The 22,133-nt window shown below is 44.6% G+C and overlaps 1 non-coding gene across 1 annotated transcript; it reads right to left on the minus strand.

Moving 5' to 3' along the window:
* Positions 1 to 21,598: 21,598 nt before the first annotated feature.
* On the minus strand, positions 21,599 to 21,743 carry LOC116644158. Its single transcript, XR_004301708.1, has one exon. It is a non-coding gene; the product is annotated as a U4 spliceosomal RNA (small nuclear RNA).
* Positions 21,744 to 22,133: the final 390 nt, after the last annotated feature.

The following is a 22,133-nucleotide window of genomic DNA, read 5'->3' on the forward strand; positions in this document are numbered from 1 at the left end:
TTCAGTTCAGGTCATGATCCTGGGGTCCTGGGATCGAGTCCTATGTCGGGCTCCCTGCTCAGTGGTGAATTTGCTTGTCCCTCTCCCTCTGCCCCTCCCCCCCAGCTTGTGCTCTTTCTCTCAAATAAATAAAATCTTCAGAAGAAAACAAAAAAATGTTGAAATTCTTATTAGCTAATGACTGTAGTGCTCACTGGTGACCCTCAGCTCATCATTACTGTCAATAAAAGTTATAATGCGTGTTTGCACATAATTGCAATTTTGAAAACATGATCATAACATGATCTCATTTATTCTCAAAAATGCTGTAAGTGTGTGCATGTGTCCAGTTAGGTACAAGGAAGGGAGATGACTTGCCCAAGCTCATACTGCCCATAAGTGATGAAGCCAAGATCTCATTTTAGCTCTTTTACTTTTAAAGCTCCTGATATTTCCACTTATCCACAGAGCATGACAGAAATTAAGTGTAGGAACAGATTATGTATTACTAACATGGTAGAATTACTCAGCAATATTCTTTCCTCACAGGTTAGTAAGAGTTAAAATTGGGTAAGCTGCATTTCTGCCTTAGTTTCCAATTCTCTTAACATTTTTCATATTTAATTTTTGGACGCCAATTTCTTGGCAAGTGATCCAAACAAAATTTCAAACCTAAGCTGTACCCTTAGTGAAATGACTGATTTTCCCAAAATAGTCCCTGGGCAAACTGCTACACATTGTGCTCAATGACCAGGGACACAGCTGGCAAAAAGCTCCATATAAAGTTTCTCTATTTGCTGAGATGGTTTCGTGCTTGGTCCTCACGGATTGCTTTTAATAATTTAGTCACGCACTCCTCTGCAGTATATTGCTTCCACAATACTAATTTAAACCATGTCAGTGTGCTTACAATATGACTGACAATAGCCAAAGTTTAAAAAAAAATCCATTCTTCAATTAAATGTATACTATTCATCTGTGAACATCATGCTTGAGTTGCTAGTCAAAAATTCTCTTGCCCTCTCTCTCTCTTTCTCTCTTCTCTCTCCCTCCTCCTCCTTCCCTCTCCCTCCCATTCCCCCCTCCCTCTTCTCCTTCTTCTCCCTCCCCCTCCCCCCTCACACACACACACACACACACACACACACACACGAACACACAATGCCCACTGGACAATTTCCAAGCGTCTAACATACACTTTACTCAAACAGGCTGGATTGGACCACACACACAATAGCAAATTGCCTAAATAAGTCAGATGCATAAGCAACAGCCACTCAAGTGCAGAGAATGTTTAAACTTTAAGGAAAAAACAATAAATTAAAGCACAGTCTTTCTTCTAAAGTGATTCCTTATTGAGGCTTCTGCTCTGAATTAGGAGGTTGTGTCAGAGTGCTGTACATATCTGGGGCCCACCCTGAATTCTCTTCCAGGATCAGTCATGGCTCCCCGGGGAGATGCAGCCCCGGAAACAGAGGGTCCATACTCGACAACAGGGTGAAGTGCCAGAGCTTGGGCTACACTGTCCTGCAGTTTCCTGGGGTCGCCTTTAAAGCCTTTGAGAAAAAGCCTCTGGGGGTTTCAGGTCATCCTTCTCAAAGGTTGGCAAAGCTGACCTGCCATACTTGCCTACATGCCATGCAAGAGACGCCACGTACGGCCAGAATTTTCTTTTGAAAATGAAAGTGTCAGCCCCTTTCTTCACACTGCAGAGCCCAAACCATCACTATGACCCGCAAGGCCTCAGGGAACCAGGTGCCCGGTTCCTCTCCCAGCTGCTCTCTTGCTGCCCCTCCAGCCACACTTGACCCTTTCCTATTTCGTCCGACCCCCCAGGCCTGTTGTGCTGTGGGGCCTCCTCCCAGCTGGGCCCCATGCCTGGACTCTTCCTGAGATCATCCCACAGACAGCTCCTTCTCTTTATGTATCAGCTGCCACGTCACCTACTCTGAGTGTCGCCGAGCTCTCCCGGGTGGACATTATGGTTCCGACTCTGGTCCCCCAGAAACAGAGGAAATACCCACACTCACGATACGCACACTCATGCCAGGTGGCTTTTCAGTGCTTCTTACTGTCCCCAGAGCAGCTTCTGCCACCGATAAGGTCACGTGCGTGGCTGTGGCCCGAGAAATGTGGGGGAAGGTGACAGCGGGTCAGGCCTGAGCCGAGGTCCCAGGAGCCACTACACGTCTCCCCTCACCCACTTGCTCTGCCGAGAGGAGGCTCAGATCCTCACCAGTCCAAAGTGAATAAGGGCCCATAAATAAATGAGGAGACTCAAAATAAATCCTGGTAATCATAAGCCATTGAGATTTTGATGCTGCTTGTTACATTGGAAAAATAAAAAAAGCAGGGCACCTGGGTGGCTCAGTCAGTTAAGCGTCTGACTTTGGCTCAGGTCTTGATCTCCGGGTCCTGGGATCAAGCCCCATGTGGGGCTCTGTGCTCAGTGGGGAGTCTGCTTCTCTCTCTCCCTCTCCCTTTGCCCCTCCCCCTGCTCGTGCTCACTCGCTCTCTCAAATAAATAAAATATTAAAAGAGAAAGCTAATATGCTATGCAATCAAAAATAGCCCCCCTCAGGCCCTGCTATATTACTTTGTTTTCATTATAGTGTTTATATTCCTAATATGTATTTTTTAATTTATTTGTTTATTGCTTCTTTCCTTCCACTGTAAGTTCCATGAGGACACTATATTTCCAGCCTTTAATACAGTGCCTCACACACATTAGCCACTCAATAAATACTTGTTAAATGAATAAATGAGATCCCAATTCTTAACTTTTGGAAGGATTTGTAGGTTTTCTAATTTGAAGACCTAATCTCCCCCAGGCCTGAAACAAAAGCTCTATTTTTTTTTAGATAAAAAGATCAACTAACAATATAATATCAATATCTGAGGCAATGTCATCAGAACTCTAGATGTTCATCAAGAACCAACGAACCACTGGTTATGTCCCATAATAGGAAAATACCAACTAGTCAGACTGTAACACCAGAAGGTCATGATGATCGTGATGATGATGGTAGTGGTAGTAGTGATGGTGTGATGATGGTAATGGTGGTAGCGATGGTGATGATGGTGGTGGTATTGATGGTGGTGGTGATGATGGTGGTATTGATGGTGGTGGTGATGATAGTATTGGTGATGATGGTGGCAGTGATGACGGTGGTGGTGGTGGTATTGATGGTGGTGGTATTGATGGTGGTGGTGATGGTGGTGGTGATGATGATGGTGATGATGATGATGATGATGGTGGTGGTGGGATGGTGATGACGGTGCTGATGGTGATGCTGGTGGTGAGAGTGGTGATCACGATGGTGATGGTGGTAGTAATGGCAGCAGTGATGGTCATGGTGGTGATGACGATGGTGCTGATGGTGGTGGTGGTGACAATGGTGATGGTGGTGGTGATGACAGTATTGGTGGTGATGGTGGTGGTGTTGATGATGGTGGTGGTGATGGTGGTGCCAGTTCTGGTCAACTACTCCAGCCCAGCTACCTGGAAGTGACACTACCATGCCCTCAACACTTCTAGGGGAAATTAGTATATACTGACTGCTCCTGGGAAAGAGACCTCCATTCAATCTACAAGCCAACTATTATATTGGTGGTGTGGGCAAAAGGAGCAGAATCCCTATGCTCACAAAAGTCACAGGCTATTGGAGGAGAGATGAATAATCACGTGAATAAAATTTTAAGTTGTACGTATGAAAAGGGCACAAAATAGCAATACGGCATCACAGAGTCAATTCAACCTAGCCAGGAAAGCTGTGCCCAAGCGGTGATAAGAAATTGATAACTACAAGTGAATTTGACTCAATAAGCAAAGAAAGAGTAAAAGAGGATTCTAGGTAGAGGGAATAGTGTAAAAAAGAGCCTATGGTGTGATAGGCAAAAATAAGACCAGCATGGCTGGAGTGGAGAGAGTGTGGGTAACAGTTTAAGATGAGTCTGCAGAGAGAAAAGGCCAGACTCAACAGGATCCTGTAGGTCAAGCCAAGGAACTCCATTTTTATTCTAAGTAAGAAACTAGAGAGTTTTAAGGCATGGGGTCACATGATCAGATTTGCCTTCTGAAAGGACTGGTCGGTCCGCTGTGTGGTGAATGGGGAGCAGGAGGAAGATGGCGCCTCGTGTAGCTTGGGCTAAGATGGTAATGGTAGATATGGAGAGAACTGCACATGTACCAGAGCTATTTAGAAAACAAGGTGGTGCCGAACTAGATATGGGGTGTAGATAAACAACAAATTCCCCATTTCCTGGCTCATGTGATGGTATAGATAGTGTTGATACTCATTGAGATAGAAAACAGTAGATGAACAACAAGGCGAGTGAAAATTTGTTTGGACAATTTGAGTTTGAGTTTCCTTCAAGCGATTCAGAAGACATCAAGCAGATATCTGGGTGAAAAGCAAAGGAAGGGAAGGAGGAAGGAAGGTTGTGACTTACCTACTCAGAGGTGGTAATGATAGCCAGTGGGAAGAATAGGGTGCTTCAGGAGCAGAGCAGAGAGTGAGGAGTTTAAAGGGTCTGAGACAGCCTTGCGAAATGCCCCATTTCCTGGACAGGGAGTGGATTAGCCTCCTAAGGGACAGGGAGGGTCAGCAGGTGGCAAGGAGGAAATCAGAAAGAGTTCCTGCCTGGAAACCTGGGGATGGGAGGGACGCATGAACGTTTTCCTGGGGGACTCCACCTGGCCTGCCCCCTAGATCCCCACCACACACATTACAGAATCCTCTTCATTTGTTTCAAGTTTTTAAAATATATTAATAATGCATCTTTCAAGAGCTATAGCAGTTCCAAATAAGACAAATTCTTTCAGACCAGGACCAACTTCCTGTTTAGACCAAAGCAGCACTCGCTACCTAGATGAAGGCTCCCCGAACAAAAAAGTCTCCCTCACCTATTAGAAGGTGCTTAACATGTCCAAATACTGCTCTTAAAGATGAGTCATTGATTCAAGCCAAACAGTGGTGTCAGCAGCTGAGAGGAGATTCTACCCACTGTAGCAAACCCCTACAATCAAAATGTCTTTACTGAGGACATGCTACTCTACAGGATTCTCCCAGGAGCACAGGTCCGGGGAGAAGGAGAACACATGGAGGTAGGAAGGACCCTGGGAAGAAGGCACATAGAATAAGCTTAGGATTTAGACCGTGAAGACCACTTTCAAGTCCTATCCCAACCACCTGATATGTGTACAGCTCAGGCAAGTCACGTAACTACTCTTTACAACCTCACGGTCTCCATCTGTAAAACAAAGATCAATACCATTGTTTTCAAAGGGTTGGCATAGCATCAAATGGATAGGAGGCATGAAAGTGCCCCAGAAACCAGGAAGGTGACAATGGCTGGTGGTAACCATGGAAATGGGGCCCACTCAGCCTTAGTACTGAGTCCTCAGCCCCGGGTCATGTTCTCAACCACATAATTCAGTGTGTGCACAGTGAAGCCCAGTGTTGGGCAGTTACCAGGATGGTTTAGGCATTAATTCTCAATTCTCTGGTCGAAGTCATCCCAACAAAATAAGTGATTTCTTATCCTACTTCTGGGGAAATAAAACCAACAACTACGCAAGCATCTTGAAAGAACTAAGACCGTGGAACCGGAAAGACAAGCTTTGATTTCTGTTTCTACCTCTTGGGTGCAGTGTGACCTTGAGCAAGTTGCTTAACTTCTCTGACCCTTAGTGTCCTCAAAAGTAAAATTTGGGCAACTGGCTGGTCAAGCAACTCCCCTCCAGTCTCCTTCCTCTACCTTCTGTGTCTTTTCTTCATGGAACTGACCACTGCCTGAAGTGACTGTACGCATATTGCTTGTTGTTGATTGACTGGCATCTCCGCATAGACCGTAAGCTCCATGAAGACAGGGAAAGCTCATCTGTCCTACTCCTGGAGCTATCTCCAGGTCCTCCTGCACAGTAGAAATGCAGTAAGTATTTGTAGGATGAAGGAACAAGGGAATGAAGAAATCACATTGAAACCATAATCCTATCTTACAGCTGGAACCTGGGCTCAGAGAAATGAGACTTGCTTAAGGTCATGCTTAGGAGGAGGTGGAGAAGGGGTTCAAACCAAGGTCTGGTTAATTCTCAGGTCCACACTTTCTCCAGGACACCACTCTGTCTGCCAAGAGAAGTCTGGAGTCTGCACAGCACTCCTTGGAACAAAAAGAACCCGTCTCCTCTGTGGCCTCTAAGATCCTGCCTGCTCCAGCCCCTGCCTTCTTTTCTGACCTCGCCTCATACCATGCTCCTCAGTAGGTCCCAGCTTCATCAGTCTTGTCTTTGTATTTCAAATACACAAAGCTTGCTCTCACCCCAGGGCCTTTGCATGTGCTCTTTGCTATAACTAGAGCACTCTTCCCCCAGATCTTCCTAAGGGTGGCATTTTTTTCTTATCATTTGAATTTCAGTTCAAATAGGAGGTCAGGGAAAAGGCATTCTCTGACAATATCAGTTATGAGAGCCCCTTATCTCCACCTGCCTCCCTTAGTCATTCTCGTGTCCAAGCACCTGTTTTAGCTTCTTTTAGTGTTTATCAATACTGGAGCTTATCTTATTTGTTTTTACGTTCTTATTGTCTACACATCCCCCAAATGTCCCTGGAGTAAGAGCTTCATGAGAGACCAGTACATCTGCAGCAATGGGAACAGCATGGCACCTGCCACATGAAGCCGGATGAACATGTATCATGTGACTCATATTATCCCTATGACAATTATTCAAATCAACTTCTGCTCTAGAGTGAAAAGAAGAACAACTCATCTTGGAAGCAGTCACTCTGTGCTGAAACTATAGTGAATTTAAAAGCTTATTAAAGGGACTCAAATGACATTACATTTTATTTTTATTCAAAATCCAGTAACAGTGACATCATTCATCCTTTTAAAAAGATATTTATTGCACATATACTATATCCTACCATCACGGGTATAGCCATGAAGACAGTTCTGACCTCATAAAACTTAAAGTCAAAAGCAGATGTTTAAACGTGTAATTACAAGAAAGCACGGCAGGTGTTGTGGTGAGGCACAGAGCAGGGCCCCCTGCTCCAACACAGGAACCAGGGAGAGTGGGGGTGCAGAGGTAATATTTAAGCTGAGAGCTACAGGAAAGGGTGGGAGAGGTGACTTCAAGTAGAGGGGACATAAGTGTGAAGGTGACAAAGGCAAGTGAGCCTGGGGTCCAACAAGCATTGCAAATGGGCCTGGCCACCAGATATCGGGATATGAAACACAACCCTGTACACTTTGTCAAGCATTCAGCTATCTGATAGTTTTCTGTAGTCCCACTTTTGATAAAGACATGAGTCCAGGGGTGCCTGGGTGGCTCAGTTGGTTAAGCGTCTGCCTTTGGCTCAGGTCATGATCTCAGGGTCCTGGGATCGAGCCCCGCATCGGGCTCCATGCTCAGTGGGAAGCCTGCTTTTTTCTCTGCCCCTCCCCCCACTCATCCCCTCTCTCTCTCTCTTAAATAAATGAATCTTAAAAAAAAAAAAAGACATGCGTCCAGAGAAATATTTCTCTACTCTAAAGATAAATGTCAGTGTTATGATACATTACAAACTGAAGCTCAGCCTAGGAGGCAGGGAGACAATGGGGAGTGGTGGAGACTGTGGATTTGGGGTGGGCACAGGCCCCCGGGTAGACCCAGTGCTGTGAGATCTTTTGGTATTTCAAGAGAAGCTAGATATCAGATTTTTATCCTTCAGATCTTTTTTATGTTGAGTCAGAAAATATTTCAACAGTTTATAAACCAAGCAAAACACCCTTCCAGGGAAGATCAGGCCTATAGGTTTATAAAATGGGATATGAGAAAGAGAATTCCTAAACACGCTCATTTTGAGTTAGGTAGGACCTGTACTACTTGAACCTGCCATCTACCCTGCAAGTTTCCTCCCAGCAGTAATAACAATGACCCTACTCCACAGCGGAAGGGGCGCGGCAAGTAACAATTTCACTGTGAATTCCAAGCAATAGTATGCTACTGATAATCTTCTCAAAATTTTCGTAGTACCATATATCCACACACAGGCTAAATTCAATGGACAGTTACTAGGACCCTAATGCAAAAAACATGTTAAAAAAATGTCTTTCAAGTTTCTAATTGCAGACATGTAGATTTAGAGAAAACGTTCTGATGGCATCCATGCTAAGGGTATCCGTCCAGCATCGTAAATTTAAATATGATATGGAATATGCCACAAAGTAAACAACGAACGCCCCCCCCCCCGCCTACTTAGAATGGGGGTGGTCTTTTCTGACATTTTCCCCCCATTCTGCAAGTCTGAATTCCATGGAGCAAATGGTTTCTGTTCAACTCTCCAACTCAAACACCCTTGGCATTCTTCAGCAAGAGCTTTATTTAGAAGTTCCCAGAGAAATGAAAGTGAGAAAACCCAGTTCATAAAGGGAATGGATATAAAGAGTTCCATTAATACAGCTGCTGGGCCTGGAAAGTCAACAAAGCCTGATAATGTGTTTTATTTGGACCTATTCTCTGCTGTGCTCCGTGATAAGGAGGTACTTGAAGCTGAGACACTCACTGCGCTACACGGACTCAGCCCCTTATTGATTCTGAAACAATGCTCCCTTTCAGATCACACCCACTTAAGTGAATAATAATGAGGCGATGCCGGGGAGAAGAAGAGCGGAGAAGACCAGTACGGAGTCTGCAGCAAAACGAGAGATACAGGGCAGCCGGGCTTGAGATCAGGCGCTGCTCGCTGCCTCCTTGAGGCATTGTGGCTCCACCATTCACCCTCTCCCATACCCTCCTCTCTCCGAGCGCACTAGCTTGCGGCCGCCATGCCTCTGTACGGTTAGGTGTGGTGGCCAGTCTCCCACGGCCCAGGCAGGTACCCACCAGAGCTGCAGAATCAGACTTGGGGGGATATCAGCAGGCACCTACTCCAACCTTGGGGACGGCGCCCAGGGCCAACTCCAGGCTCCTCCAATGGCCTCTACAACCTGACCCCAGCCAATGAAGACTGATGCTCTGCTATCATCTCCCATCCCCTCTCTCTCTCTCTCTCTCTCAGCTCCAGCCCCACTGCACCTCTGCCTTCTCCTTCCTGCCTCCTGCCCTGGTGCTTGCTACCCTGTGCCTGGAACGCCACTCCCTCAGAGTGTCACAGGGCTCGGCTCAACATCACCCTCACAATGACCTCCGTCACCACCCTATGTAACCCCATCACCCCCTAGCCTGTCACCCTCTACTATTTTCCGCAGAGCACACATCACTATCAGAAATGACCTGGGTCATGACTTGTGGGATGGTTTCATTTCTGTCTCCCCTCCTAGAACAAAAGCTTCATGAAGGCAAGGGCTTTCCCTGTCCCGTCCACAGGTAGACATCCCCAGTGCCCAGAACTGTGCCCGGCAGAATCTCAAATGCCTTCAGGGGTCCCACAAGTGGTACCAATGAGTGATAAGGACTGCATGTAAGGCAAGAGGGAGGACCGTGGACTTCTAGGCGTCCATGCTCAATGAAAAGCATTCAATATTTAAATCATGCTGCAGGTCAAGCAAAACACAGCAAGAGGCTGAATGCCCTCTCTGCCACCAACTCCGACATGGCCACGCTCCCCTTCAAATGCAGTTCCCAGTATTGTCACCTGCTAAGTCAGATGCGGTCTGGCAAGCCCAGAGCAGACACTCTTTCCCCGCCAGGGTCCAGCACTCCCCTGGTTGGGGCAGGGCGGGGGAGGAGGTTTGATTTGTTTTCATCATTGGTAAATACCTTATTCAACTAACGACCCAGTTGGATTTGTTTTCCAACTTGCCTCTAAAACAACTACCTTCTTTCAGAAAATGCAACTGGAATTATAAATCAAATTTTAATAAGAGAGCTAAAGAATTAGAACAGAAACAAACCAAGAATAGATTATAAAAAAAAAAATCAATGATGGGAGGGGGCAGACTGTATTGTCTGGTTTATTTTTCTACACGATTTATCCTCTGAATCCCACCTGGTTTAGGCTATCAGTAGAAAGAAATTTCTTTCTCAAGTCTTGGAGCACACACTGACTGACACGTGCTGCCCAGAAGCAGAAAATGTACGTCAACTGGGATTAAACTTTTGCTATAGGTAACTTGCAGTCAATGTAATCCCCATGGAGATCTCTGAAATAGCCTTTTATATTCACCAGGAGTAGCAAAACCCCCAAAGATAAGAAATTCAAAGCCTTCAAGCAAATTCTGGGCAGATCTGAATTAGAATATTCTTTTTGAGGCTGGAAAATTTTGGCATTTCTCTAGCTTGGAAAAAATTGAAAAGTGGAAGTTTAGAAAGACTGCTCTAGGTTTTCTGTTCAGTCCAAACCAAAAAGCCATGGAAACACATCAGAAGAAGGGCTATACGTTTCATCCCAATTTCCACTGTGGTTGGGGACTTTCAAGCAGGCAGAGACCTTGAAAGTCTCGGGTCTACTTCTCCAAATAAAGTCAAACCTCGGCGGTTCTTCCCTCACTAACCAGCATCATGCATGAATGGAATTAATCTGAAACTTCAGTTCCCTACAGTTCTCAAATCAAAAATGGATGTGAAGAGAGAAAAGCTAAACTCACTGAAAACCAAAACACGGATAACCCAGTAGGTCCCTCCACCCTCCCGAAATACTTTGGTGGGGAGAAGTTCAAGTGTCAGCTCTTTAATAAGAATGATTTGGGGCTATCCAACACTCCTTTAATTTTGCCCACATTGAGTGATGACTAACAGTGTTTTTGATCTCAGACTTAAGTCGGCTTCAAAGCCATGTCTTTCCTAGCCCGCTGGGGTGATTGGGTAGACGCAGCGCTCTTGCCAGCCTTTAGAAGAAAATCAGAAACTCAGGATCGTGACCACTGCTCACTGACAAAACCATCACCCATTTCATGCGGCCTAACAGGGATTACTCTACACGAAGACCCCCTCCCTTCAACAACTTCTTCCATCTGGAAACAAGGCTTCCAGCAGAAACACCGAGCTCTTGGCAAAGCTGCTTAGATTTGGCATTCCCGCAATTCCATTGTTTGGCCCAATTTGGGGAGGTCAGAGGAGAAGAGCTGAGAGGTGGACAGGGTCCTGTTTACAAAGTCCCCAGTCCCCATTGTCCCCAGCGCCGGCTCCTGCCCTCCCCCACTCTGAAGTGGCCCTGCATGCCTCTGTCTCCGACAGGCTCAGGCATCCGCTCCACATAATGCTGTGGGAGGGATGTTTAGGTTCACTGGGACAAAGGTCTGAGCAGCTCAATGCCCTCTCTGCAGGACTGTGAACATCAGACAAGAAAAGAGCCAGCCTGTCCTGAAACCCTGGTCCCAGTGGTAGACTTTTAAATAAAGTCCTCGGGTGTCTGCACCCTCTGCACTTGTTTGGTCAAGGGCGCTAAAAGTTCCATGGCATCTTTATTATTGCTTTGTGCTCTCCCAGGCGGCAGCTTGGAGGACAGTGGGGAGGGGGACGCAAGATGCTGATGCACTTTACACCCCACCCCGCCTTGCCCAGAGCTGCAAATCCCAACAGGGGAAAAGGCCAGTGGAGGAGGGGCAGATCCCGCTTTGTCTCTAGTCCTTGTGGTTTACGAGAGAGGTGAAGAGAGGTGGAGAGGAACGTAAATGGGGGAGGCCCAGCATCAGAATAGGAGACAAACCACCGAAAAGCCATAAGCCCTTCTTTGGGGGTGTAGGTCCTAAAAAGAGGGTGCATTTAGGAGCGTTCTTAGAAGGGGCTTCTCAAAGGTTAATGTTGGTTTTGAGACAGATGTGGGCACTTGAGTTGAGTTTTCACAAATTTTAAAGTTGGAGACAGTCAATCAGTCCTGAGAGCATTCTAAACCCTTATTGTTAACCAGGAATAAATGCATTATTGATCTTCAGGAGTTTCTCTCCTGGCAAAGAAGTCTTTACTAGAAAGAAAGAATATATATATATATATATATATATATATATACCACTTGTCAGGTTACAAAATTCCTGCTGATTCTAAGAGAAAAATAGTCGATTTGCTTTGTCCGATTGCCCAGAAAATTGAGAGCAAAGGGAGAGCTCATTGTAGGGCTGATCCAAGGCTGGCTGACTCCCTTTGCCAGGTATTCTTCAAGGGTTACCAACATGTTTCCCTTTGTTTGGGATGGACCCCGAGACGGCCACCCTGGGGGGACTCTGAGGGTTTTCTGGGATATGAATAGACATGAGCTTATGAAGGACCCCCAGGGGCCTTTTATCTGGGCCTTCAGCTGCCCCTGGAGGCCAGTTGATGACACAAAAGCCAGCTAGATGGTTAAAGGAGAGCAAGCGCCAAAAGGAGCTCAAAAGTCAGGCTGCGCTGTCCGCATGAGCTTTCATGGGGCAGCTGAAATTGAAGACGGAGTCCTGTAAATTGGTTACAGAAACACAGTTCAGAAGGAGAAAGCGAGTCAGAGTGATCAAAAGCAGGAGGGCCTAATACGAGCGGACACCTCAGTAAAACAACTGTAAAACGTGAGCCACTGCCAGGAGCAGAGAGGTATCTGAGGACCTACGTTTATACGCAGAGCTAGAACGTGGAGAGCGGACCATAAAGATGGCTTTGCTTGGGGGGGTTGGGATTTTCAATCTGCCAGTGACGACACCTTTTAATTCTACATTGAGACCTCTCTCTTAAATCTGGGGGACTCATCCAACAAATACAACTTCTTCAAGCCTCTCCAAACTCTTGATATCGGCTCCACATTTTTAATTAATAACAGTATAGTGCGTCCGGTATTTGGATGACAAAAGAGGAACGTGTGAAACAAGCATCGTTTTTATTTTTCATCATTGGAATAGTTGGGGAAGAGGCAGGAAGGAGGGGCATCTGTGGCCACCCAGAGCCCTCACCCCCAGTGACAGTGGGGGCTGACCCTGTGTTGAGCCTGGGCAGGCACTTCCTGGGAATGAGCCACTCGACCATGTGAGATGAATTAACTGTTTAGGACAAAGGAACCTGATACTGTTAGTTTCTTCTCACACTAGAGTGGGATTGTCAAATTGGAAGTGAGGGCAAGGCAATGACCCATATAATTTAGAGAGGGTGGGGGAGGAAAAGATTGTTTGGTTGTATATTTTCTAGCTAAACACCAAAGACCACTGTCCTTTCTGCTGTCCAAAGCAGAATGGAGCAACCAGAAACGAAGGAATTAATAATATGTTGTGCATCCTTCTACTCTGGAAGAATCCTTTAAGGAAAATGGAGTCTGTTGGTGGTAGGCATCAGCACTTGAGAATGTTAACTCAGCCTGCTAATTTAAAGACCATAATCCACTTCTGGGAAGACAAATGGGTCTTCTCTTCCTCATCATCACTATTGTCCTTAAAAAGCAGCTGAACAGCAAGTTGGTGATCTCTTGGTTTTGTGAGAGACACCGCAGAAGCAGAATGTTAGGTGTGCAGGGGACAGGCATCCTGCTTTTCATTGTCAGGTGCACTGGTCTGTGGGCCATATTTATTGACGATGTAGATTTTACTGACTTTCCTACTTGAAATTGGTGCTGCCCTTCTGTGTCTCCACTAGAAAGCAGCACTCCTCCTTCCCCTCCTCTCCCTCCACAGGGTATAATCTCGCTCACTTCTTCAAGTCTCTGTGCACCTGTCACCTCCTTTTAGGGGTCTCCCTTGACCAGTTCTACCTCCTTTCTCCCAACAGAATGAACCACACCCCCATGGCCCAGGACTCTTCATGTACTTTTTATCATCAGGAGATGAGGCACTCTCTCTCAGAGCCTTGGTTTCTTCCAGTGGCATGGAGACCATGCCTTACAAAGGTGATACAAGAAAACTACATCACATGGAAGCCAACAAGCACAGTAATAAGTGCATACTGGGTATTAAATAAAGGGGGTTTCTTCTTCCCTTCTATCTGTATAACCATTCCCAAATAAATGTTCAACTGTGTTCTTTTACCTGCAACCCACTCTTAGCTTCTTGGGTGCAGAGAGCATGTCTTTTATTCATTTTTGTACGTCCAGAATCTAGCAGAATGCCTGGAGCAGAGTAGGTATATAATGTGTGATGAATTAAAGCATGATAATGAGTTCATGAATTTATTTGATAAATATTTACTTAGCACCTACCACATGCCAGGCAGCTTCCGAGGTAAACAAGACAGAGACACTGTGTACTTAAAGACTAAGGGATGAGTGGGAGTGTGGGTCAGGACAATCGGTCAGCAAGCATACGATGATACTTTCACTTGGGGAGGGCATTATAATATACAGTCTTCAGAGATGGAGGGATGGAGGGATGGAAGGAAGGATGGAGGCATGGGTGGCAAATAGAAATTTTTAAATCAAGTTAAAAAAAAAAAAAAAGGGACCTGCCAGTAATCCCATTCGGGCCCAAGTAAACTAACCCATCAACTTAGTTCTTCACTTGCCCCTCATTGGTGTTACTGACATTACTTACAATACCACCACCTTTAAAGGCTCTTGGTTCATGCAAAAGCCTTTCTGGAAATAAAAGACAGTGCTCTGGTCTTAATAACTGCCTGCTTTGCTGGTCTTCCTGCTGCCACCACTGTTGTCCACCTCCCTCCCCGCCCAGGCTCGGTATGGCCTCCCACGCATCTTCTGGGTGCTTCTTCCTCCTCCCTGTACTCAAGAAGTCCCCTCCCCTCTACCCCAGGACCCTCTCTAGGATCCAGTGTGTATCTTCTCCACCCCCTCCCCCCAAAATAAAGTGTTTGAGATGAAATTCCCTAGGTGTCCACGTAGTTCTCCTGCCCTTGGCTTTAAATCCTCAGATGCTGGAGGGGAGTGTGCTGCCAGAGAAAAGTTTACCGCTTTCAACTTTCCACAGAATCACAGCCCCAAATAAAATGAGAAGTGCTTTCGTTTTATTTTTAAATTAAAAAAGTGCCTTTTAAGTCCAAGATTGCTAAGTGCTCTTAGAACATGTCCTATTTCTCCCTCCATGTAAGGGCTTTTCTTAGAGAGGAAGGAGAGACAAGTATAGCAAAGTGGCTTGACCAAGGGAACAGTTCGTGTCCTCAGCCGACCCCACAAGAGAAGACCCAGAACACCCAACCAGATGGACCCCTTCCAGTGTCCATCTTCCATTTCTGCCTTGTGACCCTCTGTCATCCCGCTCCACCTGCCTTTCTGTTCTCCCGTGCCAGCGTACCGTGCCCCTGCCCGTCTGCTCTCACACCCCACTCTCCTCTTTCAGGAACCGCGCTTCAGCCAAATGAGAGCAGGCATCGTGCCTCGAACAAACCATAATCCCTCTGCGCACTCACCCCGCTATTTGCATACTTTGCTTCTTCCCCCCACGAAATGCCCTCTCTCATCTTCGCCGGCTGAAGGGCCATCTGCCTTTCAAGGGCAACTCCATGGTCATTTTCTCTATGAAATCTCAAATCTCCCAGCAAGTCAGCATATTTTCCTTCCGTATAGAATTTGTTACACTAATTATAGGGCATATTTCTATCAGCTTTGTATCAATATTACTAATCTACATGCCTTAAAATCGCAATAAGAACTCTGGTGTCAAAGACTCTCATATAGTCTTTGTATCAGTGGGGCTTAGCATCATGCAAGGCAGATAGATACTACAGAGCAAACGCTCCTTAGATGGATGGATGGACGAATGGACGGATGGAGAGACGGACAGACAGCTGGCTCAGTCCTTGTTTGGGAGCACTTATCTTTGACACAGGTTTTTCTCCATCACAAATCTAATAACTATAAAGATGAGGGGGTTCATTTTTCTTCATCTTTGTAAGTCTCTTGAGCTAGGTTTTTCCATTAAAACACCTTTCAAAAGTCCCCTAGGCTTTGTTAATAAGACTAATGGAAATTTCATTTCAATCATTGCTACTTTCTGACTGAATTTTCTAAACATTTTCTTTTCTTCTCTTTTACAGACAAAATACTGTTTTTATCTTATATCAATAACTTTAAATATTCAGAAACACCAATTCTAAAGCATAACAAAAGCCAAAACTGTAATTAAGAAAAATCTTAAATCTCAGAGATAGAAGAGATTAATGCCATTTCCCCATAATTAGGAGACTCCAATGAGCTAGCTACTTGGCAACTTTTACAGAGATACGTGAATATATTTTTGCTTCTGAAAATTGAGGCCAGGTGAACTAATTATTAATTTACATTCAGACTTTAATTCCCAGAGACTCTCTTTGGCCAATTTTATAGTTAATAACTCATTCCCTCACAAAATGAGTAATTAAAGAACCAGGGAGTGGTTTTACTAAGATGAAATTCTACAAGCAAGTCTGTTACATGGGCTCCGGGGATCATCCTTACATTAAACGCACCCCACCACCATATTGAAATGTTGGCACTTCCAGTGGTCTTAAAAAAAAAGTTTGAGAAAACTAGATCTTGTCCTATTAGAAAGACTCTTTGAAGGAAATTAAATGCTAGGAGAAATGTGCTATATCTAAATTTACCTGGATAATTACTAGAAAAGTTGTCTCCTGGAATCAAAGCTTTGATCTAATTTCTTCTGTTTCCAAAAAGAATGTACTTTGCTTCTCCGATGGCCTGGACCAGATTTGCTAAAACAGACGAAGAGGACCCTCGAGGTCCTTAGTAAGTTCCCTTTTCTGTCTTCCTGAGCAATTATACACACCAGGTAACTTTTTCATGGAAGCAAAATTCATATAACAAAATTTATCATCTTAACTAATTTGAAGCATACAACCCAGTGGCATTTAGTAATTCACAAGGCTGTGCAATCATCACCTCCACCTCATTTGAAGATGTTTTCATCACCCCTAAAAGAAACTCTATACCCATGAAGCAGTCACTCCCCATTCACCCACCCCCTTTGCGTATTCTGTATATTTTACATAGATGGAATCATGCAATATATGATCTTTTGTGTCTGGTTTCTTTCACTTAGCATAATGTTTAGAAGTTCATACATGTTGTAGGTGTATCAGTCCTTCATTCCTTTTTTATGGCTGAATAATATTCCATTGGGTGGATAGACCGTATTTTGTTTACCCATCACACCAGGTAGTTCTCTCCCATGATCTTTAATAGTGCACTCACCCTCTTTGGCATTGGAATCCATTCCTGGTTTGGAAAATTTGGGAGAAAAGCATAAAGATGGTATCCCTGGGGCAGAAGCAAGCTAACCAAATGAGGCAATGTTTATGCCCATCAAAGAACAAACAGGTTACCAGTGGGCCCTAACAATTTGATACTGTATGCCAAAAGCCTAGAACGCTTTATACCACTTGACCCAATAATTATGCATCTAGGAATTTATCCTAAGGAAATAACGAGAAGTGAAAACAGAGGTTATGTTCCAGAGTGTTCATCACATGGTTATTGAGATTAGCAAAGATTTGAAAGTTACATAAATGCTTAATAAAAAGGTGAAGGGCAAGGAAATGACGGCATGTCCTTTCCATAGATACTCTGTAGCCATTAAGATGATATTCTCAGAGACTGTAAAACTACACTCATGGTACACAATTAAGCAAAACCCATAACTTTTTTTTAGTACTACCAGCACAATTTTTTTTAAAAACTCTGTGTGTAGCTGTGTGTAAGTATACACATGCCTGTGTAAATAAATATGCTCTGCCATGCTAACTGGGGTCATCTTGGCACAGCAGGATTACGGGCTATTCTTATTCTTTATAATTTGGTTTATTTGCCCTGTTCTTATATTACATATGCGTGTCTTTTAGGATTAGAAAAAAGTCAATAGATGTGTACGAAACCAACAAAGACATGGCCCCTGGGATACAGATCCCACCCTTCCCCATCCGGAGCTCTACTGGGGACCTGCAAGCTTCTCCTTCATACAGTCTCCTCACTGTATCTACTACAGGCAATCCCCCATTCTCAAGAAGCCATTTTCCAAATAAAACACAGGCTCAGATCATTGTCATGAAATAATTTCCCCCACGTATCACCCGTCCCTATGGCTTCTGTACTCCTCTCTCCTAACCACAGTCCTTCCCTTCCTCCATGTCTCCCTGTGAACACTCACCGGACATTCCAGGCCCTCCCTCCTCACCCCTCCTCAACCCCACTTCCAGATCCCCCTGCCCATAGTATCTCTATATCCTTTGAACTCTGATTGCCTTTTCTGTTGGAACTATCCATGTGGTACTCCCCTAATGCTACTTTTGGGTAGAAGAACTTTGGTTTTATGTCCTCATTAGATTGTAAGCTCTGTAAAGACAGGGTGGGATCTTTTCTTGGGGAGAGGGGGTCCCTTAGAAAGCCTAATCCAGGATGTGGCACACAGCAAACATTTGCTACGTACTTGTCGAAGGGACAAATAGAAAGTTCTTCACAGCCAATGTTGCGTACCTTTTAAAATCATTCTGAAAATTTGGCCGAGTAAAGTTTTCTTTGATCCCATCATAGAGTAGACAACTCAGAGACTCAATTTCTCAGTGATCTCCTCGCCAGGTGATCTGGCCAAACTGCCCGGGAGCCTGGCCACACTGGTGGAAGAGGTGGGGGGCTATGTGGAGCTGCGTTTCATTCCTAGTTCCTCACTTACAGCCTCGCTGATAATGGCCTCAGGGAAGCCTTCTGTCCGAAAAGTTTGAGAATGAGATTTGGCTCTAGCATTTAAACAAGAAGAACTATTTTGTTGTTGTTCTGAAATCCATGTATTTCAAAATAACTAAAGGAACATTTGTAGAAATGTATTGACACGAGCAAGTATATCTAAACAAAACTGAAACAGGTTCGTTGTAAATCTTCTCGGAAGATCAGCCCCTATACAAGTCTTGTTCTTCTGGGGGCTATTCCTGCACAGTCAGCGGTAGATCTAGGATGACTGAAACCATCAGACAGCAGTCACCCACCCACGCACTCTGTGAAGTGATTTATATCAGCAATAGGTTTAGAATTCTTGTTTGAGTTCAGTAGAGAGGGGGGATATTTTTTATCAAATTGCCTTAAGGATATTTTATTTTCCAAAGGTGAATCAGAGCCTCCCCAGGAACTAAAAGGCAGTCCCATCCTTTTCCTTGTGGAGGTAGGAAATGGGGCTCTCTCCTGAGATAGGCACGTTGCTTTCAGCTGCCCTCCTATTATCCTGGTCCGGCCCCTCTGACTTCCCCACCGTCTCTCCACAGCTTTCTCTCAGGATCCAGCCAAGACTTTAAAATGTCAAGATCTTCCCTACGTCACGGCCTCTGTACGTGCCCTTCCCTCAGCCCACGGAGGTCTTCCCTCTCTCTTCCTCGACCAACTGTGGCTCTAGGTCTCAGTTAAAATGCTACCTCGTGGGGCACATCCCTGAGTGCCCCCCCAACCCTGACCATCTAAACAAGGCTCCCTAGTTTCGCTCCCATCAAGCACCCTGTCCTTAGCTGTCGTAGCAGTTGTCACAGCTCGTAATCATGCTTGTGTGAGAGTGCGTTTGAAGTCGGACACCCCCACTAGAATGGGAGGTATGTGAAAGTGGGAGTCTTTGTTCATCCTAGGGGCTGGCAAGTAGGTGTCCAGGAAACACGTGCGGTACGAAAGACTCGAGGACAGCCCCCCAAACCTGGCTCGGACACCTGAGCTGCTCCTCCGGCCCACCCGCTCTTTGCAGCGGGTAGTTTCTATTTCACTTTCCTAACCTACATTTAGAAAGAGGACAAACTTGACCCACCTTACCTGGGCATCGAATGTTGACTGGGAAACTCGGAGACGTGCAGAAGGGCTCAGTTATTATTAATGTGCTTTCCAAATTTCCAAAAATACGATCACACGGATGTGAGGTCATACACATGTGTATGTTGGAGCAGAAATGCTCTCCCTGGTGTCTGTTTATTTCCTGAATTTTATGGTTCTTTTGGGAAACTCAAATAAGTAGCAAATCGAATGTGGAAATGGCTGCTCCCCTGGCATCCGCTCAGGAAACGCGTGCAGCTGAGCCACAGGTAGAAGCTAGTCAATGCCCGCACTGTAACCACGCACTCAAGATGGCCGCCACCAGGAAGGCCGGACCGTCGCTGTTAGGAGGTTGGAAGCCAGTTTTAAAATGTTGTGTTTTCTACAGATGATTGCTTTTCTAGCGCCCTGTGATTCACTAGATCTCTGGTAAATAATTCCTTTACATCCGCTGCTGACAGTTCAATATTCCCTCAGATAATGTTCTCAGGTGTCAACAGACAGAACACTGAAGCTTTGATCTCGACACAGCAATTGTCATCAGTCACTAACTACACTTTGGAGATGTTCCCCTTGGAAGCCCATCAACAAATTGGAAAATTTATAGGGTGAGTGTTTCAAATGTGGTCAGACTCTAAGGCCCCTGCCTAAAAATGGGCCTAAATGGCTTCCACTGAATAACGTCAGATTCCTGACCAAGGAAAAAAAAAAAAAAACCCACCCCCAACCGATTTGCCTCCCTCCTTCCCCAATCGGTATCCCCACCCCCCCAAAAAAAAAAAAAAAAAAAAAAAGGAAAAAGAAAAAGAAAGAAAGAAAAGATTGCAGCACTGCCAAAGTCTTTTGAGAACCATTCCAAGGAGCCTCGGACAACTCTGGCTCTCTAAAAGGATACCATTGTAAAGGCGAGCTCTCATATTTCAATGACATACGTATATGTCTCATAGAAACCAAGGTTTATGTGTCTCAGGATTTCTCCTTAGTTAACCACAATTGCAGGGAAATGGCACCACATTCATAAAGTTAAATGTGGTAGCAATTACTTTGCTGGCAAAGGAGGAGGAGGGTCTTGATGGCCTAAGTCCTACGAGTCAGGATTAAATAAACGTGTCTTTTAGAGTTACACTGATAACTTGGAACACTCCATGTGTACTGACTATTTGATGCTACAACTATGGGGAGAACCAGCCTTTCTCTAGACAAACCCATTCTGACCTGGCCAGAAGGCACGTGGGACAACCTCGAAATAAAAGCCAGTTTTTCCAAATATTAATTCATGCATATGTACATGCATGCGAACACAAATATATATATACTGATTGAGAAAACAACTCCAAAATAATCCTGAACATGTAGATTATTAAATGTATTTAGATATCAGGAAATAACTTAAAAATTGCTTTCCTGTATCATATTTACTAAAATGCTGCTATCGCATACTTCGGGGAAGGAAAGATATGGGTTGGGTAACCTGAGCATTGTTTAATGGTCACTGATTTTACTAATGGCCAGCCAGTCTCTTTTGGATTTCATTAGAACACAAGAATGCGATAAGATTCCTGTGAGCGTGATAAAGCTACAAGGCCATTTTCAAATGCAATATGGTTTATGTTTAAGGTCCCATTTCCAGCTGGAACAGAAAACGACTCCCTTTCTATATCTTTCCCCCAGTGGCTAGAATTCCCACACACAAATAATTTAGACAAAGAGCTTCACGAGTCAACAAAATATAAACAGATATGTAGATCCCATCACTTTCTTCTGCCACCAAAATGGGTCAGCTCCTGAACTAGTAGAGAGAGAGTACAAGGAAAGAGCAAGTCAAGAAGGAAGCATTTTTCCAGCATGAGAAATGGTAGAAAAGTCAAAAGTTTTCTTCTAATTGGGAATGGCAGAGATACTGAGTTCAGAAATCCAATAATCCCACAAATTCACCAGTGTGTCTACCAGCTTTGGCCAACAAGCCCAATGGTAAAAAGCAATCCCTAAGAAGAATGTCCCAAAGGAAATAGAAGAGATGGCCACATGGGAAATAAAAAAGATTGTATAGAGCAGAAAAAACTTTGAGAGGGAAAAAATGCCCTAAAAAAGAAAGGTATTTTTAATTAGCAATAATCGTGTCTCAGATAAACCTCATTGGCTACAATACTACCACTGCACAAAGCTAAGAAAGGTATTCTTAGATATGTAGGTAGGTAGGCAAGTGGATGGCTGGTGGATGGATAGTAGATAGGCAACCTAACTACCTATTTAGATAAGTAGAGCTGAAGATAAAAATGTAAGCTTGATTTGTTTTCATTTTATCTCAGATTCTAAGAGGTAGAAAAGTTTTCTTACCTGCTGCTTGACCAGCTCTGGTTGCACAGAACTATTTTCTACAAATCCCTTTTGAAATCAAATGGCCTTGACTGACTTTAACACTTATAGGGCCCAGAACAAGAATAAAATGGTGACCCATCTACCTATTTCTAAATATTTAAGTGATAAATCACAGTCACAAACTGTTGAATAAAACCCATTCTGTCCTCCTAACCTGACAAATAGATCTTCATAGTG

This window comes from Phoca vitulina, unplaced genomic scaffold, assembly GCF_004348235.1.
Source record: "Phoca vitulina isolate PV1807 unplaced genomic scaffold, GSC_HSeal_1.0 scaffold28, whole genome shotgun sequence".
In the NCBI taxonomy this organism is placed as follows: Eukaryota; Metazoa; Chordata; class Mammalia; order Carnivora; family Phocidae; genus Phoca; species Phoca vitulina.